This window comes from Lycium ferocissimum, chromosome 4 (genome assembly GCF_029784015.1).
Source record: "Lycium ferocissimum isolate CSIRO_LF1 chromosome 4, AGI_CSIRO_Lferr_CH_V1, whole genome shotgun sequence".
Taxonomy (NCBI): domain Eukaryota; kingdom Viridiplantae; phylum Streptophyta; class Magnoliopsida; order Solanales; family Solanaceae; genus Lycium; species Lycium ferocissimum.
The window spans coordinates 6,389,615-6,407,114 of NC_081345.1; positions in this window are offsets into that span (position 1 = coordinate 6,389,615).

The following is a 17,500-nucleotide window of genomic DNA, read 5'->3' on the forward strand; positions in this document are numbered from 1 at the left end:
TCTATTTCTTCCATGGGGTAAGGTTCAAACCATAATCTAAGTATTTTTATTTCTGATTCATTCCCTTGGTTTAAGCTTTAATCCATGATTTCTAAAGTAGGAAATTGGAGTTTTTCATGAAAGAAGGTTAAATTGGAGTTTCATAAAATTAGTTAGACTTCCTAAGTTGCTTTGAGTAACGAAATTGATTGGGTTTATACTAGATTATGATGAATCTAAGGTTGTTAACATATACCTTCCATTATTAGTGATGAATTCCTGAATTTAAGAGTTAGGGTTTATACCCAAAATTGAGGGTTTTGCTTGGATTTTGAAATTGGATGAATCCTTGAGTTAATTTAGGAATTAGTTGATGGGTTTTTGATCACCTAGTATTTAATTGGATAATTTACCCCGAATTTCCCATTTTACTTTTGCTAGGCCACGTTTTTTTCCAAATTCTAGAGTTGGTTTTTGACCCAATTAGAATGATAGCCATATAGGTATCGATCTTAATGATTTATAATATAGATTTTGAATATGAATAGACTTTCTTGATCTCGAGGCTCAAAGGAAAGGAAAGGCTAAGGTGTGAATGTTGGTGATATTGCTGTTCCGCCTTCCAAATAGGTTACGATTTACCCTATGGTGAGACTTCATTTAATGAAGCATATATTTAGACGTTATTGTCGGAGAAAGCATGTAAACCTTCGGGTATGAAGTTAGGTTGGATATTGTCTTAGGTTGGGCCCTGTTGTGTGATTGGGGCTAGCCACCCCGTTATGTTGTGACTTGTTTTGTTCTATTATTGTTGGCTTAATGCCACGTGGTGATAGTAGATGTTGGAGGCTATAGACATATCTTGTTCGTGATATTATAGTATCTTACTTTTTTATTTTTGATACGAGGATAGTGTTCTACTACGGCCTGTTGTGTAGCCTTTTCATGATATTACTTGTGTGCCGCGCGGTAATCTTGTTAGGAGTTAGAGTTAAACATTGATATTGCATTGCATCGTATTCATACTTATTTTGATGATACATTGATATTGCTAGGTTATGGTACTGATGATGATAAATGAGAGAGTGTCGCCTCCGAGGTCCTTGCCGGAGAGCATGAAAGAGAGATGAGAGTACGATCCAAGGTCATGTACCGGAGCAGAATGAGTGTTGCTAAGAGATCTTGTTGTTGTCATCTGCATATTTGAATCATGCATTGAACACTCATCTTGCATACACACACACACACACACACACACACACACACACACACACATATATATAAGGCACATTTGACAGGGGGTGACGATGTGTCCTATGTTGTTTTTGAAATACTTGGGAGGTTTTGTACTAATTGCGCTACCATTCTATGTTGTGTGATACAGGATGGTCGGTGGGCGTGTAGGGTGGAAAGGTCGTCTCTAGGCTGTTTGTTACGAAGCAACATAGTACATGGACTTCACGGGTCCCTCATGGGTTGGGCTACCGAGACGTCGATATTTCCGTCCGGAGTACATGTGTACCCGACGTTGCATTGCATATACATTTCATACATTATTGCATTGCATTGTACTTGGCTTCTGTTGTGATATTCTTGTGATGTACTTGTGATATACGGTTTCAGACTAAGTATTTGAGACTTGGCAAACTTGGGTTTCGATGCTTCAACCTAGGTAATGACTTGTACTTAGTTCTGGCTTGTGTTTGACTTATACTTATTGATTTATCTGCTTATCATTCTTTATTTTCTGAATTATGTTAGCTATATTTAGTCGGCCTATGATATTTACCAGTACTGTGGTTTTGTACTGACCTGCACTTGCTGCATTCTTTTATGAATGTAGAATTACAGGTTGGATCTACTTCTATTTCTCATGGCTGATAGTCGCTTCGAGAATTGCTTAGAGTCCACTGGGTGAGCATGAGACATCCGCCGCCTTGAAGACTCTTCTTTATTTATGTCTTATTTTCTATTCCGAGACATACTCAGACTTAATGTATTATTGATATTTCAGACTTGTAGATTCTAGTTAGATGCTCTTGTATGGATTACACCAGACTTTGGGGTGTACTTTTCTTACTTCTGCATACTTTCTATATTATTATCGTTAGAATTAGGTGATTTTACTTCTTCTGCTTATTTTAGTAATTCTTTGTGTTTTTACTGTTGTTGGGTTGAGGGTTCGCCTACTGAGGTGGAAAAGGTAGGCGCCCGTGCGACTTAGTTGAATTGGGTCGTGGCAAGTTGGTATCAGAGCCCTAGGTTACCTGGTCTATAATATAAGAGCGTGTTTAGTAGAGTCTTGTGGACCGGTACGATGAGCTCCGTACTTATCTGCGATAAGCTATAAGACATTTAGGAAACTTTGAATTCTTTCATTCTCTCGTGTGACTTTATTCCAATTGGTATCTAGTCGATTCCAATTGGTATCTGGACCTTCTTATCTTGATCATCTTCGGATGATGAAAATACATTCTCAAGTTTTTACATGAATGGTTGATCTATGACGTGGTATGGTACGAGATGTGTTATCCTGATTCGGATGCGTGATTCAGTTCGGTCACTAGTTATGGCCTAAGGATTCAATTGTGTGGACTCGCGATTAGACTCGTTTATTGTGGGGGTTCGTGAGAAATGGGAAAGATAGTTCAGAGGGTTACATGATCTCCATGTTTCAATAGTGGGTAGCTCGGTGATATGATCGGTTGACTTCAGCTTCGTCAGGGCTTTATGATGGTGTGTGTGTGTGTCACACCCGAACTTGATAGGGCATGATGGGCACCCGACTCTTACTTAGGGCCGAGCGAACCCGCTGACTCTCATTATACTCATAATCTTACCGGACTCTTAAATCAGGAAATGAGTGCATAATGAAAGCTTTTCAAAGAACGACACGCTTTTCGTCTTTCTTAATTCAAGTAAAATCGGTAAGCATATGAAATCTGTAATATAATGCATAATGATACATCGGCTTACAGAGCCGCTTACAAAACTGACATGTTATATACGTGACTCTATCTGCAAAGTCTCTAACATAACCCAAGATACCATAACATAGATACTGCGACTCGGCGACACTCCGGAGGAAATGGAGCTCGCCAATCCGAGTTTGGAACATCTTCTACTAATATCCTCTACTCATCTGTATACACACGTGGCATGAAACGCAGCCGAAAAAAAGGGAGTCGATGCGAATATGTGCGAGTATGTAAAGCACGGAATACGGTAAATAGAATCGTCAAGTAAAGAGTATAAAAAATAGTACGTAAACCAGAAAACCACAAGGTTTGCCTTTGAAATATAAACCATGCATGTCAATATCATATCCAATCCATTATGGGACTCAGAAACATAAGTGAATAATCATCTTGTACATATGCATATATAACGTGTCCCGGCCCTCCCGTGAGGGACTCGGTAAATAAAATCATCGTATCATCATGTCATCATATCATCATATATACATATACCGTACCCGGCCCTCTAGTGAGGGACTCGGTGAATAGAATCATCGCATCATCATATATATATATACCGTACCCGGCCCTCTAGTGAGGGACTCGGTGAAGTAATCACATATATACCGTACCCGGCCCTCTAGTGAGGGACTCGGTGGAGGAGATCCTGTCTCCATCATGTGTACATCATACTCGGCCCATCCTGTGGGCTGGCGCCATCATCACATCATCATATATATACCGTACCCGGCCCTCTAATGAGGGACTCGGTGAACAATGCAGTGAACTGTGCACGAATGCATACCCGGCCCGGGACTCGGTGAAAGAAGTAATAACAGCTAGCACGAGCAGAGTAGTGAGAAACCATATGCATATAAATCATCTTTTAAGACTTAATAGATACGTAGACAAATCACGCTCGAGTATGAAACGATAGTCGCACTTAGGACTCTTGAAATATCATTACGAAATATGTCACATAGCGTTACAGGGATCATAAACATGTATCAAGCCAATTCGAGCCCGCCTATGAAAGTTACGGGCATTATTCATTATAGAATTCTCTACGAACATATCATGGCAATCCGAGACCATATATGAAGTTAGGGACATTATACGTTATAGAACACTTTAGAAATAACAACTCTTTATGCAACATTCATTATCCAGACATACAAAAGAATCGAGGGCAATTGCTCGACTACATTAAGAGTGCGGATATCAAGAAGTGAATAAGAATCGTAGACATGCTCGGATCTTAAGAGTAGAGTTACCCCAAGGCTCGTATCGTATCATACTTACATCTAGGACATGCCAAAAGAAAGAAAGGATAAGCTTTACATACCTGTTCAACCCCTTATTGGCTACGCTTATGCGTCCAAGCTCGTAAGTCTACATTTAAGAGGTTTTATACTAATTTTAGACTCTTTATTGCACACTTGTCCCAAATTTCAAATCAAACTACTCTATATTCTGCCGAAAATCGGGCAGCATCTCCCCTGTTTATATACCTAGCCCAAAATTACAATTCAGCAACCAATCAACAACAACAATAATACCAACATCAACAACACTATTATTCATACCAACATTTTCCATAAACGTCCCGCACGACGTTTTTCAACATACAACAACAATATGCACTTTCTTCCATCCCAATCAGGGAGTATAATCTCATCAATACGCCAACCATGTTAGATACCATTTTTATATGCATAAATCAGTCCATCCACATGGCCACAACACGTCCAAAACAGCCCATAAACACAACAACTACAATACAACATTCTATTATCTTTTCTCCATGACTAGTTTCATTTTTAAGGCTTGCTAGACCTTCAAATAAACTCAACATAAAAGATGGGATGAATAACATACCTTATGCTTGAAAAACAACTCAGCCACATCAACCTTTTCCAATACCAAGCTTAAGTAGAAGTAAGAACAATCGCCTTTCACGGACTAGTTTGGCGTAATCTTGTCAAATTCTTGACTTATCGGACTATAATGCTTGGGGGAGGTGTAGAGAATTTTCTAGGACCCTTTGGAATTGTTATTATGCTGAAAAAAAGTGGTTGATGGGGTATTTATGCCCCTCCTAGGTCGGTTTCACCGACCTTCTCACGTGGGGCCCGCGGAGCCATTTGGCAGCTTAGGGTCTTGCTCTTAAAATGGCCATAACTCTTGATTACGACATCGTTTGAGGGACCACAACCTATGGTTGGAAATCTCTTTCAATTATCTACAACCATTATTCTTGGTGTTTTTCCAAATTCCAAACTTATAATGCCGTTTTTGCCCCTCCAAGTTAGATCACCCGAAAACGTTTCCTTAAATCGTCCTTTTGGAGGGCTAATGTCCATATTTGGCTTATGGGTCCTTCTTAGGACTTGCTCAACTTTCCATGTACTACTTGTATCACTTTTAATATATCCTTTACAAAATCCCGACATGTGGGCCCCACCTTAATTCATGGTTTCGAGGGCTATCATCGAGTGATCATGTTAACTGATTTACTCCATACACTCTCCAAATGTCATGTATATGTTCTTATGCTCAGATAACATAATCTTCATCCATAACCCTTGTGTAACTCTCTCTCCCCGAGCTCATACTAAGCCGTCCACGGCCTCGATAACGCAAATTTTCCAAGGTGTAACATCCTTCCCCCTCTAGAAACATTCGTCCTCGAATGTTAAACTAGTCTTACAGGGTCTTATAGGCACTTCGGGGGAGTTCCTTTTATAGCTACCACATACCGTTTATTTATCAACCAACATAACCACTCTAGGAATTTAGATTACCTGTAGGCATAGGAAATAAGTAGGGATACTTATTCTTCATCTCCTCTTCGGCTTCCCAGGTCATCTCCTCCCTGTTGTTGTTCCGCCACAATACCTTAACGGAAGTCACATTTTTAATACGCAACTTTCTCGCCTGACGATTCGGTATGGCTATAGGTTGCTCCTCGTAGGATAACTCTTCATGGGTGACACTTTCAGAAATACCCAATCGCCAATCTAGAACTCTAAGTGTCGTTATCGATCACCTGCACATATTTTCTGTTGACTCTGAGCTGCTAATGACTGTTAAACCAAAATTTCCCATACTAAACCTTGCCCCACTTTCCTTCAAAGCCTCAGAAGCTTAATCCCTTAGTTCACTGGTCCTCCCAATCCTCCTATGACCCGCGACGCAAACTTGGACTCTTATAATCGTAACACAAGTACCTACGATCTTGCATCTTCTCGACAATAACTCCAATGTCTGTAATCAGCTTCTTTCACTTTTTCTGCCCTCATGTACACGGTCAGAAATTGGCTACCACCTCGCTCTTGTTTTGTCTCAAGCAGTGTAGTCTTGACTTATCGTGTCATAACTAACCATCATCCTACAGTATTCTTTTTTTCATGTTCCTTGTTCCCTTATCAGTGGGCAACTACCTTGCTCGTATACGGCGCACTCTTTGCGTCTACCTCTCCAGTACCATCTCGGCTATCCTTTTTATACCTGCTGGTCTTAGACATACACTGCATTGACTCCTTGTAGTTTATTAGTTCGGGTTCCCGTTCTTTTACCTCTTGTCATTACCCTGAGTGTCCTTTAGGTTCGTCATCCTCTCTATCATCCTTTGTGAATTTGACTCGAAGACCTTTCTTGCTCTTTTCATTGCCCTTAAGACATGTTGTTGCATATTTAGGTATGGCGGGAATTTACCCAATACGAGGGATTCAGATCATGGTCTAAAAATATCGTAGTTTCTCTTGACGTAAGGTGCTCCCTTAAGTTCTCTTCCATACTCCCTCTCCGCATGTCTACCTCATGGTACCCGTATTGTCAATTCGTTTCTACTTCTTTCCATTACCTTCCCGATATGCCAATACACCTCGAACTTTATTCCCGAGCTAGTAAATTTCTTCTTTTGGAGCTTGAGACTATCGTAACTCTTTGCAAGTCCAACCTGTTCTTCCCCCCTTATTAAGGGGACCCTTATACGCCAATAGTTCCCAAACGTCCATTATCTCCGATAATTATGTGTCGCCCTTCATGACTTTCTTAAAACTGAAGTTCCTTCATCACATGGTACGACGTATCTATCTTCTCGCTAGCTACACTTCTCGTATTTAACTGGAATACTCATAAGGATATCCAATTCCGATGCTTCCTTTTTCGTACTTCTGTCTTTCATGACTAACAGCGTCCTGGACTCACAAGTTAATGGGGACGTCGAGATTCACTACGTCCTTTATGAAGTTTTCGGTTATACCTAAATCCTTATCCGTCTTTCGATGCTACGGCGGCGATCTTCTCTTCCACGCACGTTCCTTATATTTCATTCCATTTCCACTATGACCCAATCTCCGCTCTTCACATGGATTCCTATTCTATGTCATCAATTTACCCAAATAGTCTCGTGCTTTGCCCGTTGTCTCTTTTGGAGGCTTTACTCACTCATATTTCTTACTTTTTTCTTTTTCAACACTTTGATCTCCCTGCCTTCCATCTACTCACCTTTCTTCTTTTTCAAATATCGTTGTATTAGGACTTCCCAATCTTAACCGGTAGTGGGAACAACATCAGCTTACCTTGTAACGCTGGTACCATATCTTTTGTTTTGTCCCTTGAACTCCGTTACCCTGTTCGATTAATGCCTTCCCTACACTGCAACATTGGTTGCCGGGATACACATACCCACTGATATAGCCATGTATGGGATATCATGTGCATACCTATATGCATATAATTACTACTATCCCGCTTACAAAATATTTCCAAACGCTATTCAACTTACCCTGCTTCTAGAGCTATTATGCACCTTCTTTTTCTTCACTGGTTCAGTCTGCCTCGTCCTATGTGACCTCTTAAGGTGTCCGCCCACTCTGTATACTCTAATTTCCCTTAGTCTACTCTAGCTTCCCATTTGGTTCTCCTGTGTCGACTTTATAGGACTTTTAGTACACTTCCCAGGGGGTCACCCATCCTAAAATTTCTCTCATTCCAGCACGCTTAACCTTGGAACTCCGATGAAATACGATGCTTTAATACTAATATGATAGCGTCCACCTCACCGCATGACCTTCGTCACATAATCTGGAGTAAGTTGAAGTCTTAACAGATTTCGAAACGTTCTCATAACACATCTCCCTCCGAATTAGAAAGGGTCTCTTACTCTTCTGACTCCACAATTACTACTTTAGCCCTTTTCAATCCTCAATATTCACTTTTCACCTATAGATATGACTACTTTCCGTCCTAGACTTCCAGATTCCCAATGGTGAGGAACACACCTTGATCGCCGTTACTTATAAATACTTGGTTATCGGCCTTTGGATTTCTACTCTCATCTTACCTCGTTCCTCACCCTTTCTATAACCGGGTCTTTCACAGTCTCGTCACTTATAGTACGCGTATCCTTGGCTACACATGTCATGATCTATTACTGCATTGTTATCTCACTTTCTTCTTATTTCCTTCTTTCAATCATTCCTTCTTTCCCTGTACTCGCTATCATTTCCGTTAGTATATAACCCTTATTCCAAACTTCCCATACAGAAGTTGATAAGCCTTCCTTCTTCGTTCTATAGCTCACTTTTCCGTTTCACACTTGCCTTTGTACTCTAGCTACATAGATCACACCATAGCTTTGGCCACCTTCTCACTAGGCTTTACTTATTTTCATAATAATCCTCATTATATTCACATTATATCTTATTCGAAATCAATCCTATAGTATAACACTTCTTAACCCTTTACCCTTTCTGGTCCACTTTATCCTTAATATCTCACAAGCTGTCTTATCAATACATTCGTATCCATCACAATTCTTTTCCTCTGTACTCTTGTCTTAATCATATTATTACTTCCGATTTCGCAATTAATTTTTTCTCGAGGTCAGCCGTACTCGCAACATAGTCAAATCTTATCATTACTATTGACAAGACCTTTCAAGCCATATCACAAACCTATATCTCACTCTCTCTTTATTTCTAGGAAAATTTTGCGTAGTTTCCTCCGTAATTGTTACTATCTCAAAACACCGCACGCAGAAATACCAACAATGCCTCACGGGGGCATGTATATATATATATATATATATATATATATATATATATATATATATATATATATATATATATATATATATATATATATATATCATGCCCACACAGGGCTCCCATATCAACAACGGTACGAAAATGATGAACATACCTCGTATGCCCAAATTTCAAACCGCACTGTTACACTTTCTTGTTTACTTTCCCTTTTAATCTTCAACTTGTATTTCAATCGTACTTCAATATCTCACCCGACATATACCTTTCATACCTTTGCTTACCTGCGTGCTTTGTAACTTCCAATATCGCTAGTCACTTTCTCCTGTCGATGCCATTCTTCTGCTGAAACCAAAGGTTAGTATAAGGAATCTTATTCCCTATGACTTGGCTCTATGGCACGATTTCAGATGTGAAAGAAGAGTAACCACCCTAGATGCCCTGTAGCCTCCTGTTTATAAATGTGGCGCGCTTCACCCTATAAACGGGACCCAGATCGGGACACGACTTTACAGACAACCCCTAGGACGAACTGCTCTGATACCAATTTGTCACACCCCAACTTGATAGGGCATGATGGGCACCCGACCCTTACTTAGGGCCGAGCGAACCCGCTGACTCTCACTATACTCATAATCTTACCGAACTCTTAAATCAGTAAATGAGTGCATAATGAAAGCTTTTCAAAGAACAACACGCTTTTCGTCTTTCTCAATTCAAGTAAAATCGGTAAACATATGAAATCTGTAATATAATGCATCATGATACATCCGCTTACAGAGCCGCTTACAAAACTGACATGCTATATACGTGACTCTGTCTGCAAAGTCTCTAACATAACTCAAGATACCATAACATAGATACTTCCGACTCGGCGGCCTCTCTAGAGGAAATGGAGCTCGCCAATCCAGCTGGAACATCTTCTACTAATATCCTCTACTCATCTGTATACACCTGCGTGGCATGAAACGCAGCCCCCGAAGAAAGGGGGTCAGTACGGAATATGTACTGAGTATGTAAAGCACGGAATACAGTAAATAGAATCGTACTGAAGTAAAGAGTATAAAAAATAGTACAGAACCAGAAAACCACAAGGCTTGCCTTTGAAACATAAACCATGCATGTCAATATCATATCCAATCCATTATGGGACTCAGAAACATAAGTGAATAATCATCTTGTACATATGCATATATAACGTGTCCCGGCCCTCCCGTGGGGGACTCGGTAAATAAAATCATCGTATCATCATGTCATCATATCATCATATATACATATACCGTACCTGTCCCTCTGGTGAGGGACTCGGTGAATAGAATCATCGCATCATCATATATATATATATACCGTACCCGGCCCTCTAGTGAGGGACTCGGTGAAGTAATCACATATATACCGTACCCGGCCCTCTAGTGAGGGACTCGGTGGAGGAGATCCTGTCTCCATCATGTGTACATCATACTCGGCCCATCCTGTGGGCTGGCGCGATCATCACATTATCATATATATACCGTACCCGGCCCTCTAATGAGGGACTCGGTGAACAATGCAGTGAACTGTGCACGAATACATACCCGGCCCGGGACTCGGTGAAAGAAGTAATAACAGCTAGCACGAGCAGAGTAGTGAGAAACCATATGCATATAAATCATCTTTTAAGACTCAATAGATACGTAGACAAATCACGCTCAAGTATCAAACGATAGTCGCACTTAGGACTCTTGAAATATCATTACGAAATATGTCACATAGCGTCATCGTGGATCATAAACATGTATCAAGCCAATCCGAGCCCGCCTATGAAAGTTACGGGCATTATTCATTATAGAATACTCTACGAACATATCATGGCAATCCGAGACTATATATGAAAGTTAGGGACATTATACGTTATAGAACACTTTAGAAATAACAACTCTTTATGCAACATTCATTATCCAGACATACAAAAGACTCGAGGGCAATAGCTCGACTACATTAAGAGTGCGAATATCAAGAAGTGAATAAGAATCGTAGATATGCTTGGATCTTAAGAGCAGAGTTACCCCAAGGCTCGTATCGTATCATACTTACATCTACGAAATGCCAAAAGAAAGAAAGGATAAGCTTTACATACCTGTTCAAACCCTTATTGGCTACGCTTATGCGTCTAAGCTCGTAAGTCTACATTTAAGAGGTTTTATACTAATATTAGACTCTTTGTTGCACACTTGTCCCAAATTTCAAATCAAACTACTCTATATTCTGCCGAAAATCGGGCAGCATCTCCCCTGTTTATATACCTAGCCCAAAATTACAATTCAGCAACCAATCAACAACAACAATAATACCAACATCAACAACACTATTATTCATACCAACATTTTCCATAAACGTCCTGCACGACGTTTTTCAACATACAACAACAATATGCACTTTCTTCCATCCCAATCAGGGAGTATAATCTCATCAATATGCCAACCATGTTAGATACCATTTTATATGCGTAAATCAGTCTATCCACAGGACCACAACACGTCCAAAACAGCCCATAAACACAACAACTACAATACAATATTCTATGACCTTTTCTCCATGACTAGTTTCATTTTTAAGGCTTGCTAGACCTTCAAATAAATTCAACATAAAAGATGGGATGAATAACATACCTTATTCTTGAAAAAAAACTCAGCCACATCAACCTTTTCCAACACCAAGCTTAAGTAGAAGCAAGAACAATCGCCTTTCACGGACTAGTTTAGCCTAATCTTGTCAAATTCTTGATTTATCGGACTATAATGCTTGGGGGAGGTGTAGATAATTTTCTAGGACCCGTTGGAATGTTATTATGCTGAAAAAATGGAGTTGATGGGGGTATTTATACCGCTCCTAGGTCGGTTTCATAGATCTTCTCACGTGGGGCCCGCGGAGCCATTTGACAGCTTAGGGTCTTGCTCTTAAAGTGGCCATAACTCTTGATTCCGACATTGTGTGAGGGCCCGACCTATGGTTAGAAAGCTCTTTCAATTATCTACAACTTTTATTCTTGGTGTTTTTCCAAAGTCCAAACTTATAATGCCGTTTTTGCCCCTCCAAGTCAGATCACCCGAAAACGTCTCCTTAAATCGTCCTTTTGGAGGGCTTATGTCCATATTTGGCTTATGGGTCCTTCTTAGGACTTGATCAACTTTCCATGTACTACTTGTATCACTTTTAATATATCCTTTACAAAATCCCGACATGTGGGCCCCACCTTAACTCATGGTTTCGAGGGCTATCATCGAGTGATCATGTTAACCGATTTACTCCATAGACTCTCCAAATGTCATGTATATGTTCTTATGCTCAGATAACATAATCTTCATCCATAACCCTTGTGTAACTCTGCTCTCCCCTGAGCTCATACTAAGCCTTCCACAGTCTCGATAACGCAAAATTTTCCAAGGTGTAACAGTGTGACACTGGTGAACCAATGACGGGTCGACGATTCAGCAACGGTAGAGTATTAGACTTCGGTATGTGAGCACAAGTGTAAGTTCGGTGATGACATCGAATGTGGACAACGTATTGTGATTGCGTGTAATAAAGAAAGGAAGTTGATAATAAGGACATGAAGGAAGACTTTGGTGGAAAGTGCGTAGAGAAGTGGGACTTTATAGAATATCTTGGACATGAGTACTTTTCGAGAGATTGGGAAGAAAAAAATTGGTATCTGACATGGTTGTCAGGATAAGGTTACGACTAGTGCAAAAAGTTATTCTTGATATGGGCTCGTTGATTTTAAAAGACTACTCGGTTATCAAGTGAATGCTATGGGCACATCATTTGATCTATAAATTGACTGGGTTGTAGGCTTTGAGGAGTTAGTAAATCGACTGATGGAAATGACTTCAATTATGGGTGAATGGGATGAGTTAATAACTTGAGGAGTTACTAATTGTTTCACTTAGTTTTAAGGAGAAGTATGGATATTGTTGTGTGGTTTGTCAGGCTTAAAATGGATGATTAGTTTAGAGGATCCAGTGGATTTGAGTGGTTGTTGCTTGATAGTGATAAAAGTGATTTGAAATAAAATACGAGAATTGAAGGATTACAATGAGACATCTTGCTATCGAGTTCAGAATATTAAGGTTCGTAAGAATGGAGGTGATGCAATATAGGTACTCGAGTTAGTGATGTGAGAGCTTGGCTAGCTCACTTTTGACCCGAGGGGACTGTTGACACGCTTCTCGAGGTATTCGGGATTGATTTTGGTGACTTTTTGGGAAATGTTGGCTTTAAGCGAAAAAGAGTTGACTCAAAGTTGACTTTTAGGCAAACAGACCTTTTTCAAAAATCGATCGATTTCGAGAGGTCCGGATGGTCTTTTAAAACTTGTGTGTATATTTGGTTCGATTCCCAATGCACTCGGATGCATTTTGGGACTTGGGTAGGGAAGTTGGAATTAAGGTATCGGGGGTTGAATCAGTCAACGAGACCTCTGTTGGGAATTTCGAGGCCACGGGTGCGTTCGTAGCGTGTTTTTGCGTGTGTCTGTGTATGTGGTTTGTGAGCAGATCGCCTCAGGTATTAGTCGAGATTTCGGGATTGATTTGGGATTACTTTGGGAAATCTAATACTGGTGCCCGCCATGGCGGAACCAGTGTCGCACCAACGGTACCAGTGTCACACCAGCGACACAGCTATAGCGGTCACCATGCCGCTGGAGCGGCCATGAGTTTTTGGTGATGACGGTTGTGGCGGTATGATTTGTTGCTGAGACGCAACCGCCGCAGCAGTCCCGTGGCCGTTGTAATGGTATCGGGCTTGGTTATTACATTAAGTGTGTATGAAAAGCCCTTAGTCTCTCATTTATTGTTTTTCCAAAAATCTGAACTTTTGGGAGCAAATCTAGGATGTTCTTGGAGAAGATTCTTGGTGGTAAGTCCTTCTAATCTCTTTGCTATTCCGTTATCCCTAATCTTTACCTTGTTGGTTCATTAAGTGACGAAAGGTTAAATATGGGTATAATGAATATCAGTTCTAGGCTTCTAAATCATGATTTGTTGGTTGGGTTAACTGAGTTAAGTTCGATATACATTTCAAAAATTGAGTATGGCAATTCGGGCAAGGATGGTTCAGTGGGATAAATAAGGATATTAGTGATACTGTTGTGTGATACGCCGTATTTAGAGAGCGTTCAGTTCAGAGTGGTAAGCGTTAAGGAAATGCTAATATGCTAATATGCAGAGTGTGTGGTACGATCCTATCTCCAGGATTAATTCGGCTAGTTTGCAAGATTTATGATTATGTGGTATTTGATGGAGTGGATTCGAGGATTGATTACGGTATCGATGATCGTGAAGTGATTAGAAAATTAGGAATTGACAAGTCGAGAAAAGGTATAGATGATTGTGAATCGATAAGAAAAAGGTACATCATGGGGATTTCTTAGGTCAGTACAGATTGTGGTGTCGTCTTCTTGCATTTTTCAATTGAGATGTGTTTGTTACCAGAGCTTAAGAAGGAAATCTACGGGGATCGACTATGTGATATGACAAAGTTCCATGAGGTTCGTGATCCGCGACTAGTGAGAAGTACATTTCAGTGAACCGACTTGGTGAGGTTTATAAAAAGTGGCTTGGTGGTACACTGTCGGATAAGTTTCATGACCTTCTACAGTGGATGAGTTAGCATGCCTTAAGAGAGAAGATTGTGAAATCCCTATCATGTGAGGACTAGAGTTATATTTTCAAGGTGAGACCCTACTAGTGGTGATATTTTATGTTGCAAGTAGTATTGACTGGACGGTTTCGGTAAGAGCTTTTGGTTATTAAAGACTTGAGGCGATTGCGAGAGATTTAGAGCAGCAGTGTAAGACTGGATAGTTTCAGAGAATTTTTGAGCATATCGAGGTCGCACTATGAGAGGTTCGATGGTTATATAATTGCTATATGAGGCTTCAGTTTTGTGTCGAAAAGTTTGAGTTTGTATCGGATTTACGTATCGAGTAAAGGTTGAGAAACATGAAGATTGAAATCGTAAGGTATAGCTCTTTGGTACTAAGTTGATAACTCAGACAGGACTCAACTTGTGGAGTCAAAGGTGATAGACATGATTTGTTATGCGTGAGGAAAAGATGAGAATTGACCGCCACAGAGGTGCGATAGGATTGTGATTGGTTTCGGGCATTCGGAGTCAGTTTATATGACTATTGGTGATATTCGAGAGTTGTACATTCATTTTGAGTCAGCATGGTTCAAGTTAGGCTTTATATGGTAGGAGGCATCATTCTCCCGTGGGATTGGTTTGATGCATTTGAGGGTCTTCGTAGAGTTGGAGATGTTAGTGTTCCTCCGATTTTCCATATGCCTATGCTGAGGAAGTTCCATTCTGATAGGTCTGATATTATTCTTTGGATTCAGTATTGTGTGATGAGAACTTGTCTAGTGAGGAGGAGCCTATTGCCATCTTGGATAGGAAGGTTAGAAAATTGAGACCTAAGGAGATTGCGTCAGTGGAAGCATCGTCCAATTGAGGAGGCTACTTGGGAGACTGAGTCTGAGATACGTGAGAGATATCCTAGTTATTTTCCGAGTCAGTTACTCTTCCTTGGTTTCATTCCCTTGTCGCTCGAGGACGAGCGATTGTTTAATTGGTATCTAATGTAACGATCCTTTTGGTCGTTATTGTATTTTTACCATTTTTGCCCCGTTGACTTGTCCCTGAGCCTTGTTAGTACTATTTTGACTCGCGGGGACTGGTGGCACAGTTCCCTAGGCATCGTTTTAGGTTTTGGAATGACTTTTAGAAAATTTGATCTTGAAGCGAAAATCATTTGACTCGAAGTTGACTTTTGGGTAAACGTGCCCGTAATAGAATTTCAATAGCTCCATTAGGTCCGGAGGGTGATTTATAACTTAGTGGTGTCATTGGTTTGGTTCCCGAAGGGTTCAGGTGTGATTTAGGTCATTGATTAAGTTAGAATTGGAGTTGACCACGGTCAACATCGGGTCAAGATGAACCCGTGTTGATGTTTTGAACATTCCAATAAGTTTGTATGAGGATTTTTGACATGTCCACAAAGTTTGGTTAGATTTCGATGAGTTTTGGACAAGTTTGGGTTGTGTGGTGATTGTTTTCGATTTTGACGTCGATTTGGGCATAAAGGGTACCATATTGAGCAAACGGCCTTTGATTAGTGTTTCTACTAAACCATTATATCCATATCGTAATTTCGGAACCATAGCAACTGAAATCATCAAGTTTCGACATCGTATGAGGGAATTATGGTCATTTTACTAAGAATTGGGTTGCCAGATTTTTCAGATTAATTACGAAATTGCCACTGAATTCGTATTTAAAAATCTGCACTATTCCAAATATTGAAACCACCATACCTCATTCATTATAAGGTCAAATGGAGTGATGCAAAATCCTAAATTGACTGAATTTCACAAAGAATCTTTTGGAGGTATCAAAAACGAGTTTGGGGATCGCTTGGCACCAGAAACGAGGCAGAACAGCTGAGCGTTTTTGGCTATTAATGTTGTTGGAGTTTCTCTCATCTTGAAAGTTTTAGGTTTGGGAGAATTCAAGGATGTTTTTCAAGTTTCATCCATGGGGTAAGGTCTAAATCATAATCTAAGTATTTCCCTTTGATTCATTCCCTTGGTTTAAGCTTTAATCCATGATTTCTAACGTAAGAAATTGGAGTTTTTCATGAAAGAAGGTTTAATGGGTCTTTCTTCAGAAGTTCATAAAATTGGTTAGACTTCCTAAGTTGCTTTGAGTAATGAAATTGATTGGGTTTATGCTAGATTATGATGAATCTAAGGCTGTTAATCATACACCTTCCATTATTAGCGATGAATTCTTGAATTTAAGAGTTAGGGTTTATACCCAAAATTTGGGGTTTTGCTTGGATTTTGAAATTGGATGAATCCTTGAGTTAATTTAGCAATTAGTTAATGGATTTTGATCACCTAGTGTTTAATTGGATAATTTACTCCTAAATTTCCCGTTTTGCCCTTGTGGGCCCCGTTTTCCCAAATTCTAGAGTTGGTTTTTGACCCAATTAGAATGATAGCAATATAGGTATCGATCTTCATGATTTCTAATATAGATTTTGAATATGAATAGACTTTCTCTAGCTCAAGGCTCAAAGGAAAGGAAAGACTAAGGTGTGATTGCTAGTGATATTGCTGTTCGGCCTTCCAAGTAGGTTACGATTTACCCTATGGTGAGACTTCGTTTAGCGAAGCATATATTTAGACGATATTGCCGGAGAAAGCATGTAAACCTTTGGGTATGAAGTTGGGTTGATATTGTCTTAGGTTGGGCCCTGTAGTGTAATTGGGGCTAGCCACCCTATTGTGTTGTGACTTGTTTTGTTCTATTGTTGTTGGCTAGATGCCACGTGATGGTAGTAGATATTGGAGACTATTGACATATCTTGTTCATGATATTGTAGTGTCTTACTTGTTGATGTTTGATACAAGGATAGTGTTCTACTACGGCTTGTTGTGTAGCCTTTTCATGATATTACTCGTG